We start from the raw sequence: 18836 nt of genomic DNA, 5'->3' as shown, positions 1-18836 counted from the left end.
TGCCAGCATTAATACAGAAGGACTTATTTACTGAGTGCACTAGTGTGTGTCTGTGTGTGTGGTCCTGAGGACGCTTCTGTCTTGCCCACAATACTGTGTGTTTGCATTTCTAAGGGTCTCTGAGCCTATCCAAGAATGCTAATGTACTTAATTTTTAGCCAACAAAAGACTTTTGAAGAGAAACTTTCTGATAAAGTTCTATTTCTTAGGAGCCTCAAATGCCAAATTCATTTATTCCAAACTGTAAAGAACATTTACTTCAACCCAGCATGCAACTAAATACCCAATTATTTGCTAGTAAGACTAGGAAACAGAATTGCATACTGTAATAGTTCCTCCCTGGCAAGACAAATTGGTTTTACAAACTTCTAAAAGTTAATTAACAAGTACTTTTTACAAAACTATAAAGCTTGAATTACACAATTTGTACAAAAATAAAAATTCACTTATCCATATTTTATGTCTTTATGAAAGAAGAAAGTTCACTCATAATCATGCACTCAAGTTACTTTTAAAAATGTGTGTATATAGAATGCCCCAGGAATTGTATTGGGTATCTGGCAAAAACAACATGTCACTTTCTCATGAGAGTAAATCAAGCAGAATGAATGAGTATAGGATACAATATATGAAGTCAATAACTTTGCTGACAGTGAATGAACTACAAAATAAAGTGATGACTTTTCATTTTCATTTATACTTACAGAAGAAAGAGTCCTTTTCAAATGATTAACACTGGAAATATTAAAAAAAAACAAAGGCCAAAAATGCCCCTAAGCATATCAAATGATACATTGATTTTGCAATTTCCATAACTTTGTATACAGACATTAATATTTTTAATTATAGCTTTGGCATCTCACTCTCAGAATCCCCAGGGTAGATTTTTTAAAAGTAGTTTTTGAATTATTTATTTTTACTTTATCCAAAGATGATATTCATTATTTATAATAAATTAATTTTACAGTTATTAAATGCTCTATATTTTGTACAGTAACTTATTATCTCTGCACACCTCCTGTACACTAATAGTTAATAAAATTTATTTTAAATTTTATTTTTTAGCTACAGTTTATATTCAATATTATTTTGTATTAGTTTCAGATGCACAGCATAGTGGATTAGATAATCAGATACTTTGCAAAGTGATCCCCCAGATATTTCAAGTACCTACCCTGGCACCATATAGAGTTATTGCAATATATCGACTGTAGTCTCTATGCTGTACTTTACAGCCTCATGATATTCTATAACTACCAATTTGTACTTCACCTTTTTCACCCAGGCCCCAGCCTGCCTCCATTCTGGCAATCATCAGTCTGTTCTCCGTATCTATGAGTCTGTTTCTGCTTTGTTTGTTCATTGTGACATTATATGGTATTTGTCTTTCTCTGACTTGTTTTCCTCAGCCTAATACCCTCCAGGTCCATCCATGTTGTTACAAATGGTAAGATTTCATTCATTTTTATGGCCGAGTAATGTTCCATTGTATTTATGCACCACTACTTTTTTATCCACTCATCTATTGATGGGCACTTGAGTTGCCTCCATATGTCGGCTATTGTAAATAATGCTGCAATGAACATAGGGGTGCATGTATTCTTTCTAGTTAGTGTTTTGGGTTTCTTCAGATATATACCTAGAAGTCAAATTGCTGGGTCATAAGGCAGAACAATTTTTAATTTTTTGAGGACCCTTAATACTGTTTTCCATAGTGGCTGCACCAATCTTCATTCCCACTAACAGTGCACAAGGGTTTCCTTTTCTCCAAACTCTCAAATACTAATTGTGTTTATTTTTAATGACTCCAGGAAGCTAACATGCTTATAAGCAAAATAATTATACTTAAACTAAACAGCCAAGAGAGTATGATTTAAAGTTATAAAATGAAATATTTATAAGTAATTTAAGCAAATAGTAAGAAAAATTAAATATTCGATGTCCTTTTCAGCAAAGATTGACTTCATTCTTTAAAAATCTAGAATAATAAAAGTGTAATATGCTAACTAGACCAGACGACCTTCCGGACAAAGCCAAGGCTGCGAGGGAAGCCCGGGTCCTGGGTGCCAGAGGGAAGCTGGTGCCAGCAGCTGGGGGAAGGAAGACCTACTCTTGCCCAAATTTCATGCATCGAGCCGAAACCGGTTTGGCTCAGTGGATAGAGCGTCGGCCTGCGGACTGAAAGGTCCCAGGTTCGATTCCGGTCGGGGGCGTGTACCTTGGTTGCGGGCATATCCCCAGTGGGAGGTGTGCAGGAGGCAGCTGATCGATGTTTCTCTCTCATCGATGTTTCTAACTCTCTATCCCTCTCTCTTCCTCTCTGTAAAAAATCAATAAAATATATTTAAAAAAAAAAAAATTTCATGCATCGGGCCTCTAGTATTATTATAAAAACATAGGTTAGAAAATGTTTTCAATGAGCCCTTAAAATGAAAATGAATGTGTCCAGGGTTTTCACATGTCCTATTTGCATAAAGCATTTCTTTTGTTAACCTTGACTCATCAAAGAATGAATTGCTAGTAACATAGGAGATATTAGGTAGCCTCATCTTGCTCAATGTGTAAAGGCCAGCTTTCTAGTTAATGTGAAACAGCAGGGGTAAAACAACATAGCCATAAAACTGCTCTTGCAGCAAATGGAAAACTCCATATGATCATAGCCAACTCTGCCTGACACATCTCAGGGGTTATACCGCTTGCGCTGTTACTGGAAGGATCCTAAGAGATGGTTCACTTAGGTTTTATTTTAAATTTAATTCAAACAGGTTGTTGTTGTTTTTTTGTTTTTTAATTTTTTTCCTGTGACACACTAGGACTTTGGTTTGGTCTGCATTTATTATTCAGCTATCAGAGCATAGGGAAACAACAAATTCTTAACGTATGAATAGCTTTCAATTTCATTGAAACTGTATTCCTATGGAATCTGCATTTTTTTAATAAGGCTTGACAAGGTAGACCTAAAATCCACTTCTTAGAACCTATAATGATGTGGTCCTGTTCTAGGTGCCCCTTCAGGGCCTACAGGGTTCTACGGTGCATCAGATTGGGAGAGCAACCAAACCATGGGCATGGGATGAATGCTTCCATTACAATTTAAGAACTGCTTCTTAACTTCTACAACCAAAAGCTGGCTTCATGTTTTTCAGCTTCAATAGTGAAAAGGGGCTTACTTTTATGAAAAGAGGCAACATTCAAAGGTAAAAAAGCATGAAATACAGCTTTCTAGAGAAATAAGGGTAAAGAGGCCCTTAGGAAGATGAAACTGACCCAACGAGGGGGATATATGATGCTTGAGTCTCATGATCAAAGGACTGTGCAGACTTCATTTTACTGGAGATGCTGAGGCCAGTCTTCATTTTTGAAGTCTTTGCCTTAGAGTTGGTGACTTTGAAAACATTTATTTGTCTATTAATGGGGACAATGGAAGTACCATCTTCACAGGACTATGGTGAGGGTTTAAAGAGTCAGCTTAGAAAAGTTTCTAGTACATAATGATTTTTTCAATTTATACTAGTTGTTGGAAAATGTCCACATGCATTTGAGAAAAAAAAATGTGTTTTTCTGTCATTGGATGGAGTGTTCTATAAATATAATTAGGTTCAATTGGTAAAATGTTTTGTTGAAGTCTTCTATGTTATTAATGATTTGCCATTTACTTGTTCTATCAATTGTTGAGAGAAGGGTGCAAACATCATAGGCTATCTTGGAGGACTTTTTCTATTACTCCTGAAAGTTCTGTTAGCTTTTGCTTTTGAAGCTATGTCATTAGTTATATAAATACTAGAGGCCAGATGCATGAAATTCTTGCAAGAGTAGGCCTTCCTACCCCGCTGGCTGCCGGCACCGACTTCCCTCTGGCACCCGGGACCCAGGCTTCCCTCACAGCCCCGGCTTCAGCCAGAAGGACATCCAGTCTAATTAGCATATTATGCTTTTATTATTACAGATTATTATAGATGTAGCATTATCATATCCTCCTAAGGAGGTGACCTTTTTATCAGTATGCAGGGTTCCTCGCTTTTTTCCTGGAAATTTAGTTGGAAATCTACCTTGTCTGATTTTTAGTTACTCCAGTATTCCTTTAACAATGCTAGCATGGTGTATATTATTTCATCCTGTTAACCTTTTTGTATTTTTTCCCTGACCCACTCCTTGTTGAGAGCAATCTTGAATTTCTGTACTTTTATATTTAAAGTTCACTTCTTTTATAGACAGTATACATTTGGATCTCACATTTTTTTACTTACTTGATCATCTCTGTCTTTTATGGTGTTTAGATCATTTACTTGCATTGTTTTTTTTCCCTTTCTCTTCTTTTTTTAAGGACTTCTTTATTGAGTATTTTTTCTGATTGTACTATATCTCCTTTGTTGGTTTATTAGTTACTAGTGGCCCGGTGCACAAAATTTGTGCATGGGGGGAGGGGGGAGGGGGTGTCCTTCAGCCCGGCCTACACCATCTCCAATCTGGGACTCCTTGGGGAATGTCTGACTGCTGGTTTACAGGCCTAAACCAGCAGTTGGACATCCCTCTCGCAATCCAGGACTGCTGGCTCCTAACCACTCACCTGCCTGCCTGCCTGATTGCCCCTAACCACTCTGCCTGCCGGCCTGCTCGCCCCCAACTGCCCCCACCACCAGCCTGATCACCCCCAACTGGCCCCCCCTGCTGGCCTGCTCACCCACAACTGCCCTCCCCTCTTGGCCCCTAACTGCCTCTAACTTGGCCCCGCCACCATGGCTTTGTCCAAAAGAACGTCCAGAAGGTCTCCTGGAAGGTCTCCCAGTCTAATTAGCATGTTACCCTTTTATTAGTATAGATAATTGTTTGAATTGTTACCTTTGTGGTTACATTAGAATTTCTAACATACATCAGAAGTTTGCAATCTTTTTCTGTGAAGGGCCAACTAATAAATGTTTTAGATTTGTGGCCACATATTATCTTTGTTACATATCCATTTTTCTTTAATTTTTAGAAATATAAAATCCTTTCTAGCTTACAGACCATGCAAAACAAGCTGTAAGCCAGATTGATCTGTGAGCTGTAGTTTGCCAACTGGTGGTATACATCTTATTGATGTCTTCCTTGAAGTAATATCATACCACTTCATAGAATAAGAAAGACTCTTACAAGAGTATACTTCCATTCCTTCCCTTTTGGCTTTTTTGCTATTTTTTTGTCATACATTTTACTGTTATGGGTATCATAAGCTCCACAAATGCATGATTACTTTTGTTTAAACAATTATCTTTGAAACAGTTTGAAATTATGGGGGAGAAAAAAAGTGATACTCAATATAGTTGTCTTTCCCTGTGCTAGTCATTCTTTTGTGAAGATTCACATTTTCATCTAGTATTAGTTTTCCTCTAACTGAAAGTTTCCTTTCTTTTGTTAAAGTTTATTCAGATTAAACATTTCTTTTCTTTATTGATTTTTAGAAAGAGAGTAAAGGAGAGAGAAAAACATTGCTGTGAGAAAGAAATAACAATCAGCTGCCTCCTGTACATCACCTGCTGGGGACTGAGCCCTCAATCCGGGCATGTGCCCTGACCAGGAATTAAACCAGCAACCCTTCAGTGCATGGACAATACCCAACCAACTCAGCCATACCGGCCAGGGCTGAAACATTTCTTTTCATACTTCTGGTATTGCAGGTTTGCTGATCAGAAATTATTTTTTGTAGTGTCATTTTCCTGGTGATAATTTCTTTCAGATTTTGTACATCTGAAAAGCCTCTGTTTGTCTTTGCTTTTTCAATACAATTCTACTGAGTATAGAGTCTAGGTTGTCAGAAAGGAGCATACCCTAGTTGCTTTAAAAGAATTATTTCATTAAAGATACATTCTTTTAAAATTGGAAAATAAGTAGAAATACTTGAAATAAGTTCTTATTGAAATAAAAGATTTTCATTTTATAAGCAGGTATTTGTTCCAAATGTGTTTACATAAATTAGAACTGATTTGAGCTTAATCTGTTATACTCTGAGTCTCCAAACTGGTGGTGTACAGATAAATGGTCAGCAACTGGCTCTTGGGATAAGAGGCTGACTTGTAGTGTTTGTCAATTTTGTGGTGCAAGTAATCCCACTAGGACTTATTTCAAGCTACCAACCTAATACCCACTGGTTTGTAAAATTCTTGAAAATTGAACAATTGGCTCTTACAGGCCAATGTGAGCCAGCTCACTGCTTTTATCCCTAAGGCAAAGGAAACCCATCCCTGAACCATGACAGGTTCTCTTTAAGAAGATTTTAGTAGGTATCAGGAACATAAGCTGGCATAAGATAAGGTCCCTGCCCTTTAAGGCCTAAAATCTAACTAGTAAGCAGGACTGTCATAAAATGTAAATAACATGAAACAAGAAAACATGCCAATAATTGGCTTTGGAAATAAAATCTGAGAGGTTCCATATAAGTGACATCATGGAAAGTGGGGGGCCAAAGGCTGCGAGGGTGTGGTGTCTGGGAAACTCCGAGGACAGAGGGCTAAATCCATGGAGTTTGTCTATGGTCTGATGATCCCCAGTAGGGACCCTGTTCACTACTACGTTGACACTGCCGGGCGCCATGTGCTGCTCCCGCAGGGTGTGCTGGGCCTCACAGTGAAGATCATGCTTCCTTAGGACTCAACTGGTAAGATTGGCCCTAAGAAGCCCCTTCCACATGTGAGCATTGTGGAACCCAAAGATGGGATACTGCCCACCCCCACCTCGGAACAGAGGGGTGGGAACCCAAAGCTGTCTGCCATGCCCCTGCCAGTAGCACAGCAAAACAGGGTCTCCTGGGCAGCTGAATCTGGAGTCTGGATGTTGCTCTATAAAGACCTTGAATAAAATCTTTTTAAAAGATGCATGGCCTGACTAGACTGCACATGGACGATTCAAACTGAGGGTAATGTCACCCCATCAGAGCATTACTTGATTGATTTTGGGGGCTGCCTGGCTCACGGTGTTTCTGTGCTTTCCCTGAAAACCTCTTAGTTTCAACTGTACTTGGGAGACAAGGGCCAGAACAGAAGGACCCAAGCAGAGCTAACCAGAGGGATACGCTGTTGAGGTAAATGATGACGGTGAGGACTATCAGCACCTTGATGAACGCATCTGTAGTTCAGGATTATAGGTTTTAGAATACAAGAAGAACATTAGGTTCACTCAGAAATAACTAATTTAGAAGAGGGATATATTTAAAATGATTTTATTTTTTCGATACCTATGGAAATCCACATTGCACATAGAAAGTAAATACACTGGCCATTATATCTGGTTGTGCTTCACACGCTTTCTTATTCAGTGCTCAACATCTCTGAACTATAAAGGGGATTTGTGCCAGTGATGAAGCGCCTGAAGCACAGAAGTAAAGAACATTAAAATTGTTTACTGTTTGAAAAAAAGATGCATGAACAAGCTAACTTACGAAATAGTTACTAAATAAATTACTAAAGAGATTACTAAAAACTTACTAAGTACATAATTACTACATTTCTAAATAGGCAATGTTAAGATGTACTACATAAGGAGATAAACTATATCTTAAGTCAAATGGTGTTTATTTCTTGCTAGATTATGCATTTATTAAAGCAGTCAAGTGGGGTAAGGATAATAAATTCCTTCTCTTATGTTGATCAGATTAACAAATATAAAATTCTTAGAATCCTGTCTAGCACTGTATAACCATTTACTACTGGTATTATTACCATTTTTATTATCTTCTAATGTAAGCATAGAAAATTTCCAGTGAAAATATTTTAGTTTCTTTAGAACTCTAGGCAAGATAGAAATGGCCAGACAGATTGGCTATTTGCAAATTTATTATTGCACATAATATTTGCTATAGTTGAAGATTTTCTATTGCCAAACATTTAGCTAAGTGTTTTGCTAAATTATTTCAGTCATTTACTTCTCACAACAATTTAATGGAGGTTTATTAGCCTCATTTTATAGAAAAAAAAATTAAGGATTAGAAAAGAAGAGTAATATATATGCACAATAGTCAGATTTGTTTATAAAGCCACACACTCAAGACCCATATTTTTAATAAGCATTTTTTCCATATCTCCATGGTTTACATGAACTCACTCTACAGATGATTTATAAATGTAGCTGTAAGTGGTTTCTCTGGTTATTACAATTCAATTCAGCAAATATTGATTAAACTTTTACCTTGTCATGTCAATAAAATTGATTCTATGCATCAATTCCATACAATTACCTATTGTACTGAATACGTATTGTCAGGTAGATGCAGGATATCTAAATTGTGCCACCTAGGGAAGTGTGAAGGAGGTGAAGTTTTTTTAAGCTTTTAGTCTTAATTTTCTTTTTACATGATATCTCTAATTTTTTCTTATTCTTATACCCAAAGTCCTCATAAACATGTTGGCCCTCAGGAAGTGACACTTTGATAGTAAATGATTACTTTAATGACATCTCTTGATATTTAGATAACTCATTAGTTGGCTTACATTGAATGTGTGTAAAAAAATCTACTTGCAAGGGCATTCATGCGTTTGTTATAAATTTCTGAGAACAGTCAGACCTGTGCTTGGAAACAACTACTTGAGAAATAACACTGTTCTCAAATGAAGATTATGCCTATGACTCAGCATCAGAGCAGTTCGGGGAAATAGAACGAGTCAACCTTTAAAGTTAAGTCACTAATTGAACAAATTGGTAATTAGCACTTACTAGTACTCTTAACCTGGTGCTGAGCACTTGGACAGTCACTGTTTCAACTGAGGATTGACTAAGAAACAGACATGCTTAGAGCTAAGCTGAAAAAAATGACTGTAATGTAGATGGTTCATTTTTACTTTATTCTATCTATTGTATTGTGTTCAGTTGGCAAACAAAGATATGCCCAAAGGCAGATGGCAGAGATCTGTGAATCATATCACACAGAATATGACTTAACCCCTGGGATCCTTTAGCTTAAGGAGGAAAGGAACAAGAGAACTTATCCACGGTATCCAAATATTGGAAGAATGTTTCATTTAGTTTTGAGTAACTCTAAGTAACCAATCAAAGCAGAGGGTCTATTCCTGTGGGAAGTGTGGCTTCCAGGAGCATGCAGGGACGAATCACTTATGCTCCCCGTAGTTAGAGGTCTGAGAAGCTCACTGTCATGGTGACTATTACAGGGCAGTGACATGGATGAGTAGAAAACATTTTTCCAAGTAAGCAGTAGTTACTTGAAGGAGTGGGAGATGAATGAGATGAGGGGGCATGAGATGAATAGGATGAGGGGGCATGTGGGAACTCAATCGTATAAGGTTTAATTCCTTCTGTTTATTTGGGTTTGGATTACCATTTCTTTTTCTGTAGTAAGATCATTTTAAGATTTACTCTGCTGGCAACTTTCAAGTATAGAATATAGTATTCTTAACTATAATCACAAGGCTGTATTTATATCTGGAAGTCTATACCCTTTGACCAATATCGTCTCATTTTTATCACTCCTTAGCCCCTGGTAGCCCCTATGGCAATCTCTAATTTCATGAATTCGGCTTTTTTAGAAGATCCCAAATGTATGTGATATCATACACTGTTTGATATCTACTGTTTGTCTGTTTGTCTTTCTCTGACTTACTTCACTTAACACAATACCTGAAAGGTCCATCCATGCTGTTGTAAATGACAAGATTTCCTTCTTTCTCGTGGCTGAGGAATATTCTATTGCATACATGTGCCACAATATAAGATCTGAATTCTTTAAAATATTTTGAGTTCTGGATTCCACATGAATCCCAATGACATGATGAAGTAATGTAGGGGTCTCAAAAATGAGGTCAACTGGACAACCCTTAGGGATGCTGGGCCCTTAAATGCGGACTAGACTGCTTACTAAGCACTTGTACTCTAAGACTTGGTCATTGTCCTATTGTCCCCTTTCTACAAAGTACTTATTACTACCTAAGCTGTAAATTAAGACTAGGGCATTTATTAACTCACACACATTGATGACTGATTGGATAAAGTATAAGTTAGGGGACGATGCTGCGTCAATCCACTAGTATAATGTTTCGCTCCACTTATTATAGTTTTCCTAAATGATGATAGGTTAATTGCCAGTAGAATTTTGTCCTCTTCTGGGTGTAAGTGCTATTTTTGAAACACCACAAATAGTCAGTTAATAGGCATAAAATCATCCATCTGGCTTTTGAGGCCCCTTGGTATACATCCTTTTCTCACTTCTGTATCCTTGAAGTCAGGCTTATTAGGCTCAATGCCAGGGTCAATACAGTTTGTAATCGGTGTCTGACAGATTTCAGAGTAAAAATTTTTAGAATAACACTTTATATTTTCAAAATCAGAATGCAAAAAGCCCATCCTTCATAACCACACGACTCAATAGAACTTGAAATATTTGACTAAACAGTTGAGAGTCAGAAAGCTTGTTAATTTCCATTTGTAGCTTAGGTATATGCAATGGAGTGAGTTCATAATTATCCTGGTTAGTCTCCGTGGAAGTGAGTTTATCTCAGATGACACCTGTCACTTAGGTAATTTGTGTGATGGATGATAAGCACATCTATAGCCTTAATTTGGGGATCATGAACTCCAGATATGGAAGCAGGATCTTTAGATCTTATCTAAAACAATGTTCTTCATATTTGAATGTAACAATCAAACACTTCAAGGTTTTGGTTAAACTGCAGGTGTCAAGGGCTGGTATCCACATGGGCCAGAGAGAGGCCTCTGGAAGTCCTTGTTCATCTGAAGACTTTTGAGCTCTGCCCTTATTCAAGCCCTTGTTGGATTACTCCTGAGACTCCTGACCTGCCTGCCTCCCTGCTCCTGTCTGCACCAGCTTCACAACTGCTAAAAAAGTAACTTTCTAAATCATAAAAATCTAATCATATTATTTCCCAGCTTTAAATTCTTTAACAGATTGGCAGTGCCTTCTGGCAAACATCCCAATTCCTGAGTATGACATCAACTTTTCATGACCTGGCCCCTCGTTATTCCTCCAATCTCCCTTCTTAACGACTCACATGCCATGTCTCCACACCACACATATACCCAGCTCACTGTTTCCTAGTCATGCCATGCTATCTCTGCCTTTGCACCTGCTGTTTCCTCTGCCTACAGCTCTGTTCCCACCCTTTTCCACCTTAGCCAGGCCATCTTCTACTGACTTTTCAGAACATGCCCTGCTGTTCTCTCCTAGAAGATGCCTTCTTTGTTTTGACGTTTTTGCCCACCCTTAGCTATGTGACTTACCACGCATCTGTATACATTGGTTTTCTCTTTTCTAAGACCTTTTTTGAGGTAAAATACACTGTTCATAGCAGTGAAATTTACAATAGCTAAAATATGGCACCAACCCAAGTACTCATCAGTAGATGAGTGGATAAAAAAGCTGTGGTAAATTTACACAATGGAATACTATGCAGCAGTTTCTTAACCTTTGTGACATAATGGAGGGATCTGGAGAGTATTAACCAAAGAAATGAATAAAGAAATACAAATTTTTAAAAAGAATAATTATCATACATGGCAACCTGGAGGTAATTTTAAAGGCATTTTCAGTGAAGTGATGGGTGACAGTGGGGCAGAAATTCAAGGCAGGATCTCCCACTTGTCATCTATTTTTTAATAGCAAAAGCCTACAAGTGTGGTCTATCCTACCTTGAGTTTCTTCCTGACCATACTCTCTCAAAATAACTCCTATTAAACTTTCTATTAGACTTTCATCCCATCACTCCAGTAGTTAATATACTTATTACTGAGAGAGGAAGGCTTTTTTAAAACAAACAAACAAACAAAAACCCCTTACCCAAGGATATTTTCATTGATTCTAGAGAGAGGAAGGGAGAGAAAGAGAGCACAAGAGAGAAACATCAATGTGTGACATCCATTGGTTGCCTTCCACATGTGACCTCGACCCGGGATTGAACCTGCAACCCAGATATGTGTCCTGACCGGGAATCAAACCCGAAACCTTTTTAGTATACCAGACAATGCTCCAACCAATTGAGCCACCCAGCGGGGCAAGAGAGGAAGGCTTTAAGAAGGAAAAATGACTATGTGTTTACAGGTTGATTTAACAATACAAAATCATTGGTTTAGGGAAGAGAAGAGACCAAAAATGTACTAAATTATACAGACTCTTAAGTTGAGGCTAAAAAAAGTAATAATGATCCTCCAATCATGTATCTTATTGGGAAGAATGGATAATTAGTTATAACTCACTTTACTGACAGAGAGGGATAGCTTGAGTGAGGGAGTCCTGCCTTATCTAAGTGAAAGCAACTCATTGCTTTTGCTTCATCTTGGTCTTTGTACCTTTGCATGTGACCATTGGCAGACTGACAGAGTGGTCTTTTGGAGAGTTTGCTCTTCATAAAATAATTAGGACTGATATCCACTGCTTTTGCTTGGTTTAGTGGTTTTGCTATTAAACTAATGTATCAGAGAGGACCTCTTCTCCTCCAACACCCTTAGGAGAAATATGTTGATTTCTTTTTCCATTCCTTTCCACAAAAGAAAAGTATGGGCTTTTGCAAAAATATTAGGAGGAATTGGGTAATGGCACTCCTATATGTGAATAAATATTTAAGTCAATTTGGGAGAATTAAGGAAGAAGGTACATTATGGTCTGATGCAAAAGTATTTAAATTCCATTAGTTCATTGGGGAAAGCCTTATAATTTTAGACATTTCTTCTCCAAAAGGGAAAAAAAATATCTTCTTTCGCATTCTCAGAAAGGACTTTTATAGGATATGGGCCAAATGATAAAATCAACATGCTTAAATCTTTTTGAATTAATTTATTGGGGCTGCTGAAACAATGTATCACAAATTGGGTGGCTTCAAACAACAGAAACTTATTGTCTCACAGGTCTGGAAGCAAAAAATCCATGTGTCAGTAGGAACATGCTCCCTCTGATCATGCTAGGGAAGGACCTGTTCCAGCCAGAAGGTAGGAAGGACCTCTCCTAGCTTCTGGTAATTCCCTGGCTTATGGCAGCAAGCCCCAACCTTCATACGGTACTATAGATTGAATGTTTGGGTTGCCCCCCAAATTCATATGTTGAAACCTAATATCCCTTGTGATCAGACCATGAGGGTGGAGCCCTTGTGAATGGGATTAGTGCCCTTACAAAAGAGACCACAGAAAGCGTCCCCTTCCACCATGTGAGAACACAGCAAGAAGCTGGCGACCTATGAACCAGGCAGCTGGCCCTCACTAGATATCAAATCTGCTGGCTCCTGTGTCTTGGACTTTCTAGCCTCCAGAACTGTAAGAAATAAATCCCTGTTGTTTACAAGCATCAGTCTATGGTATTCTTTTATAGCAGCCCATGGCCCATGGCATTCTCCCTGTGTGTGTGTGTCTATCTTTATGTCATAAATCCCCCTTATTGTAAGAACACCAGTCATATGGGATTAGGGTTCACTCTAATGACCTCATCTTAACCGTTCACATCTGCAATGACCCTATTTCCAATCAAGGTCACATTCTGAGGTGCTGGAGTTAGGAGTTCAACATATGCATTTTTAGGGACACAGTTCAACCCTTAAGACTTCATATTTTCAGGAACTTTTCATAAGCTCTTTTAATTATATACTACATGTTCAATTCTTCAAATAAACCATGTATCTCATGCTATCTTATCTTTGCAAGAGCTTGTTTCATATGCCCTCTCCCCTGGAAAGTCCTTATTCTTCATTGAAGACCTAGCTCAGTTATCACTTTTCCCATCCCTCCAGAGGTAATTGGTCATGCCTCATTCTGTGTTACCATTGTACCATTCTTATATTATTGGATTTTTCAAACTTTTTATTAAAATTTTATTTTTATACCTATTTGGGGAGATCCTCAGAGTCAGGCACAATGTCTATTTTATGTTAAGTGATCAATGTGTGTATGGATTGAATTAATAAATAAATCATAACTTACTGAATGATTATTGATATTTTACATAAGAATATATCTTTGTTGCCCACCAAAATATTTTTGTATATATCATCTTAAGAAAAAGATATAAAAAAAAAAAAACTGCTGAGGGACTAGGCAAGCTATAAAGAAAATTCATGAAAACTCCCTGTGAAAACTCTTTGTTGAAAGGAATTTATATGGTCTAAGGGAGAAAAATAATTATAAGTACATCTTAAACAGAAACAAAAGCCAAAGACCATAATGTACCAGATTTTGTACTGCTGGTAAAATGCATTATCATCTCCTTGGTGGCTTAAGGAATAACAACTCAGGAAATACTTTAATCGTGTTTGGAAATTAAATTGCTTTGTCCTTACCTAAAACACTTTTATAATTATGCCCACTTCTAAACTACTGTCTTTTTATCCAGACAGAAATAAATATACCTTTATCTCTTAAAGTCATATTATGGCATTATAAATTCAAGAACTGCTATTATCATTTCTCATGCTTTTGTTTTTCTATTAGCTACAACATGCAGTGAGCTCCTGCAGTTTTAGTGCTAAGTATTCAATTGAAACTCACTAGAAGTTCAGTTTTTCTCTAACTAATAACTCCATGCCTGGGAATTTTCCCTGGAAGAATGTTGTGGTAGTCACTACTGAACCCCAGGCACCTGGGTAACAAATGATGGCTGGGTGACAAATGACAGCACTGCTCAAAATAAGAATAGTAACATCAAGATTTTTCCCCTCCAACCACTAACTTCTGCATTGACTCTGCTATACTTTAAAACTACTTTCTTTTTGGACCATGGTCAAGTCTACCATAAAATCGAGTAAGTATGCTAATATTATGTTAATGGCCATCATCATTAATATGAAATCCCATCATGGTTAGTGGCAACTTCATTTTTGAGTTCAACTCCATCTTTTGCTCAGCTTCCATCTTAGCTAATCCTTTAGTTCAACTCCATCCTTTAGCTCAGGTTAAAAAATCTGGAGTAATTCCTGAGTCCACTTTGTCTCTCACCACCATATCCAATATTTTAGAAATCTTTCAGGAAACCCTATTGGTGCTGTCTTAAAAATAAATACAGAATCCTGACACTCTCTACTTTCTCCTATGCTGTTGCTCTAGCACCAGCCTTCACCATGCCATGCTTGAATTAATGTACTAACTTTTAAAATATTTTCCTCCTCCCTTGCCTTTTTACCTTCAATTCTCAACAGAGCAGCTAGAGAATATGTCCTAAAATGTGAATGATATCAAGTCCCTCCTAAATATGAAGAGTCTTATTGAACTGTGTCAGAACCATCAGTGTTTCCTCCCCATTTCCTTCAGCATAAAGCTCAAGTCCTTCCGATGGCCTATGTAGGATGAGGCGTCCTCTTGCCTTGGATTCTTTCCAAATCTGTCTTCTGCCTTCCAGTGTTCTTCCTTCAAGCTCTTCCCTTAACTTCCCTCGCCTCCTCCAGGGACACGTGTAGACATTATCCTGACCACATTATTAAAATACAAGCTGTCCTTCCCCCTGCACACTTGGTCCCATCGCACTACTCCACTTTTCTGTTATTTGTAGTACTTATTACCATTCTAACATATGAGGTGATCTCTTCCTTTATTTAGCCAATTCTTTATTGTGTATCTTTCTCTGCTAACATAGAAACTCTTTGGTCAGGGATCTTTGTCTGCTTTGTTCATTGATGTGTCATAAGCACCTAGAGCAGCGTGTGGCTCAATACACACTTCTTGAATGAGTGAATGAAGCAGACATGTAAACTAGTATGAATGGAGCTATCTCATTGGGCCAAAGCCATGCACTGACCCTGCCCTTCTCCCCTTGGACTCCAACCTGCCCACCTGGAGGGAGCTCCCTTTATCTTAGCAAGGAGCAGCCAGTAACCACGCATGTTTTAAGTGTGTAAATGTTCTAGGCATTTTGCCAAGCTCTTTGAATACATCATTTCATTGGATCCCTACAACATTTCAGCAACATAAGTAGAATCAGCCTCATTTGCAGCTAGTAAACTGAGACTCAAGAAGCTTAAAAATGTTTCTTAAATCTCCTATGAGATCTCAGGGAGGAATCTTAAATGTAGATTACTAAGTGAAAGAAGCCAGTCTGAAAAGGATACATACTATATGATTCCAACTACATGACACTCGGGAAAAGACAAAAACTATGGAGACAAAGGAATCAACAATTGTGGGGAGGGAGGTATAAAAAAGCTGAGCACTGAGGATTTGGGGGAGGGGGGCAGTGAAAGTATTCTTTATGATACTATAATGGTAGAAACATGTCATTTTATATTTGTCCAAATCCATAGAACATGCATCACCCAGAGAGAACCTTAATGTAAACTAGGGACTCTGGATGATAATGCTGTATCAATGTCGGTTCACAGATTGTAACAAATGTGTTACTCTGGTGCAGATTTTGATGGTGAAGGAGGCTGAGTTAATGTGGGGGCAGGGAGTATATGGGAAATTTCTGTACCGTTTACTCTACTTTGCTGTGAACCTAAAACTGCTCTAAAAATAAAGTCGAGTTGTTTGTTTGTTTTTAATAAAGGAATGAACTCCGTTCCTTCAGTAAGAGAAATTTTTCTGTCTTTCTGTCATGACATCCTGATGCCTCTTGAGCAGCGGTACTCAGGTGAAATAGTGAAGCAAACAACGAAATGAAAGAGCAGCTATCAATCATCTAACTTTTCAGGTGAGCTCATACCAGCAACCGCTGTCCCATAAATATATGTTTCTCTCTCCATCTAAAAGACGCAACAGTGTTTTTCAAATTGTTTACATGTTAGAAAAAGGATTTGGAAGTTTTAATTTTAAAGGAAACACTGGGTAGAGCAATTTAGATTTCTAGATGTCTTTATCGCGACCACTTTGTGGGTCTCTGGCTTGCTAATGTGCATTATGAATCTCTAGAATGTGTTTAAAATCCAGTATTTCCAAAACTAGTTTGACCGAGGACACCTTTTTATCATAGAGCATCAAAGACCGTCTCATAAGATATTAGTGTTCTGAGAAAAGCCCTTTGGGAATGCTGACCAAGAACTACCCGTCCATTAAATTAATTTTATTGAATCTATTAAGGACAGACAGCAGGAGTTCATTTTTGGATGCATCTTAGTACAATGACAAGAATTTTTCTCACTGGAAGTAAGTAGGACAGTACTGCTATTAGCAAAATATTGACTCATTAGAAACCAGAGGCAAAAGAAATAGTTATAGTGGTGTATTCAATAGAGGAAGGGTAGGGTTCTCATCCAATTTCTGCTTTTGTTCAAAGTCCAGATCAATGGTCAATTGTAATTTAAAAGAAAAGAGAAAATATCTATTCTATCCGCTTCAAACTACTGGGAAAATGTAGACATCACCAGAGTTTGTTGCAAAAAAAAGGCCGGTAGTTATAAATATCTGGAATTTCTTCCTCAATTAAACTTCTAAAGGAGAAAATGCTCAATTCCCATAATAATTGTTTTCAGAGAGAGGACAAGCCAATCCTTGGGGAAGGGGAGGTAACAATATTAATTGAAGAGAAAGCAATCATTTAAGATTATGCATAGTGTATATATTTTAAAATAAGACATAGATTAACTTAGCCGCAGCAGGTGACAACGCCAGGGGTAGCACACTCTACCATTAGCATGGACCCCTAAGCAACAGTATGTCCTGCTGATGGGGACCTTAACAGTGGCTCTTGTGTTTTCCAACACAGAAGAGTCTCTGCACTGGGTCCTCCCCCAAATCACATCTACCCAGAACCTATGAATACAACCTTACTTGGAAATAAGGTCTTTGCAAGTTTAATCAAGTTAAGATGAGGTCATACTGGAGTAATGTGGGCTCTAAATCAAATATGACTGATGTCCCTTAAAAAAGTGAGTTTACGGAGTTGAAGCCTTCACATTGGAATCTCTATTGGAGTGATTCATCTATAAGCCCAGGAACACCAGGGGTTACCAGACACCACTAGAAGCTAGGAGAGAGGATGCAACAGATTCTCCCTCAGAGTCCCCAGGAAAAAACAAACCCTGCTTTGATCTCAGACTTTTGGCTTCCAGAACTGTGAGGCAGTAAATCCCTGTGGTCTTAAGCCACCCAGTTACTGGTCCTTTGTTGCAGGAAATTAATAAAATCTCAAATTTGAGTTTTGTAAAATCCCTTTCTATCTGCTTGCTGTCTTTTCGTTTAAGTTCCTTTAACCAAAATCTGAATTACTCCTGGCAAAGTGTACCCATGCATGGTCATTTTGGAGTGACCCCATGCTCCCACCCCCACTAGTTGGGAGGGGCGATTAATGCACCATTTCCTGGGATTTCAGAGAGCCAGGTCCATGGGGTGTGTGTGTGTGTGTGTGTGTGTGTGTGTGTGTGTGTTCATGCTGCATGCTGAGGCTCCCCTCATCTCAAGGAGGGAGGTTTGAGCTTGCTCTGGAATTAAACTCGGACACAGAAATCTTTCTCAGAACTAGCTTCACAGAAGATGGACTTTATTTTTATGCCCCCTCTGCTAATATTTGAGGTACATTTTTTTTGTTTTTATTTTTTCCTTAACTGAACTGATTACCAAATCATGATGTTAGCAGCCCAGGAGATGGAAATTCAAAGGCCCTCGTTGCAGATAACAACACTGGAGAGCTAAAGCATCTAAAGGCCAGAGGCCCCAGGTGCTACAGCTCAAGCAGAAGCAGCGCCTGGGCCCTAACTCCCCGGGAGGAGCCCGAGGCTGCATCGACTTCATGATGACACGGCTCAGGAATCCTCTGCTCCCCTCTGAAAGTGCTCCAACATGTTGGGTCAGGAGAAATGTTTGCAAGGAAGCTTTGGAAAGAACTGTTCATGAATCCAGATGCAGTTTCAAAACATTGAACACCATTTGTTTTGTGTTTTGTTCAGTCTGCAAATATGTGACAGTGGAGCCCAGGGAACTGGAAGAACACCCAA

At 38.2% G+C, this 18836-nt stretch overlaps 1 pseudogene; it reads left to right on the top strand.

The window, feature by feature from the left end:
- Positions 1–3420: 3420 nt before the first annotated feature.
- Positions 3421–6831, top strand: LOC103287706 (40S ribosomal protein S3-like; annotated as a pseudogene).
- Positions 6832–18836: the final 12005 nt, after the last annotated feature.

The sequence above is a fragment of the Eptesicus fuscus genome, chromosome 19 (assembly GCF_027574615.1).
Source record: "Eptesicus fuscus isolate TK198812 chromosome 19, DD_ASM_mEF_20220401, whole genome shotgun sequence".
Taxonomy (NCBI): Eukaryota; Metazoa; Chordata; class Mammalia; order Chiroptera; family Vespertilionidae; genus Eptesicus; species Eptesicus fuscus.
The sequence above is the reverse complement of the archived record's forward strand: the minus strand, read 5'-3'. Positions and strand labels throughout refer to the sequence as shown.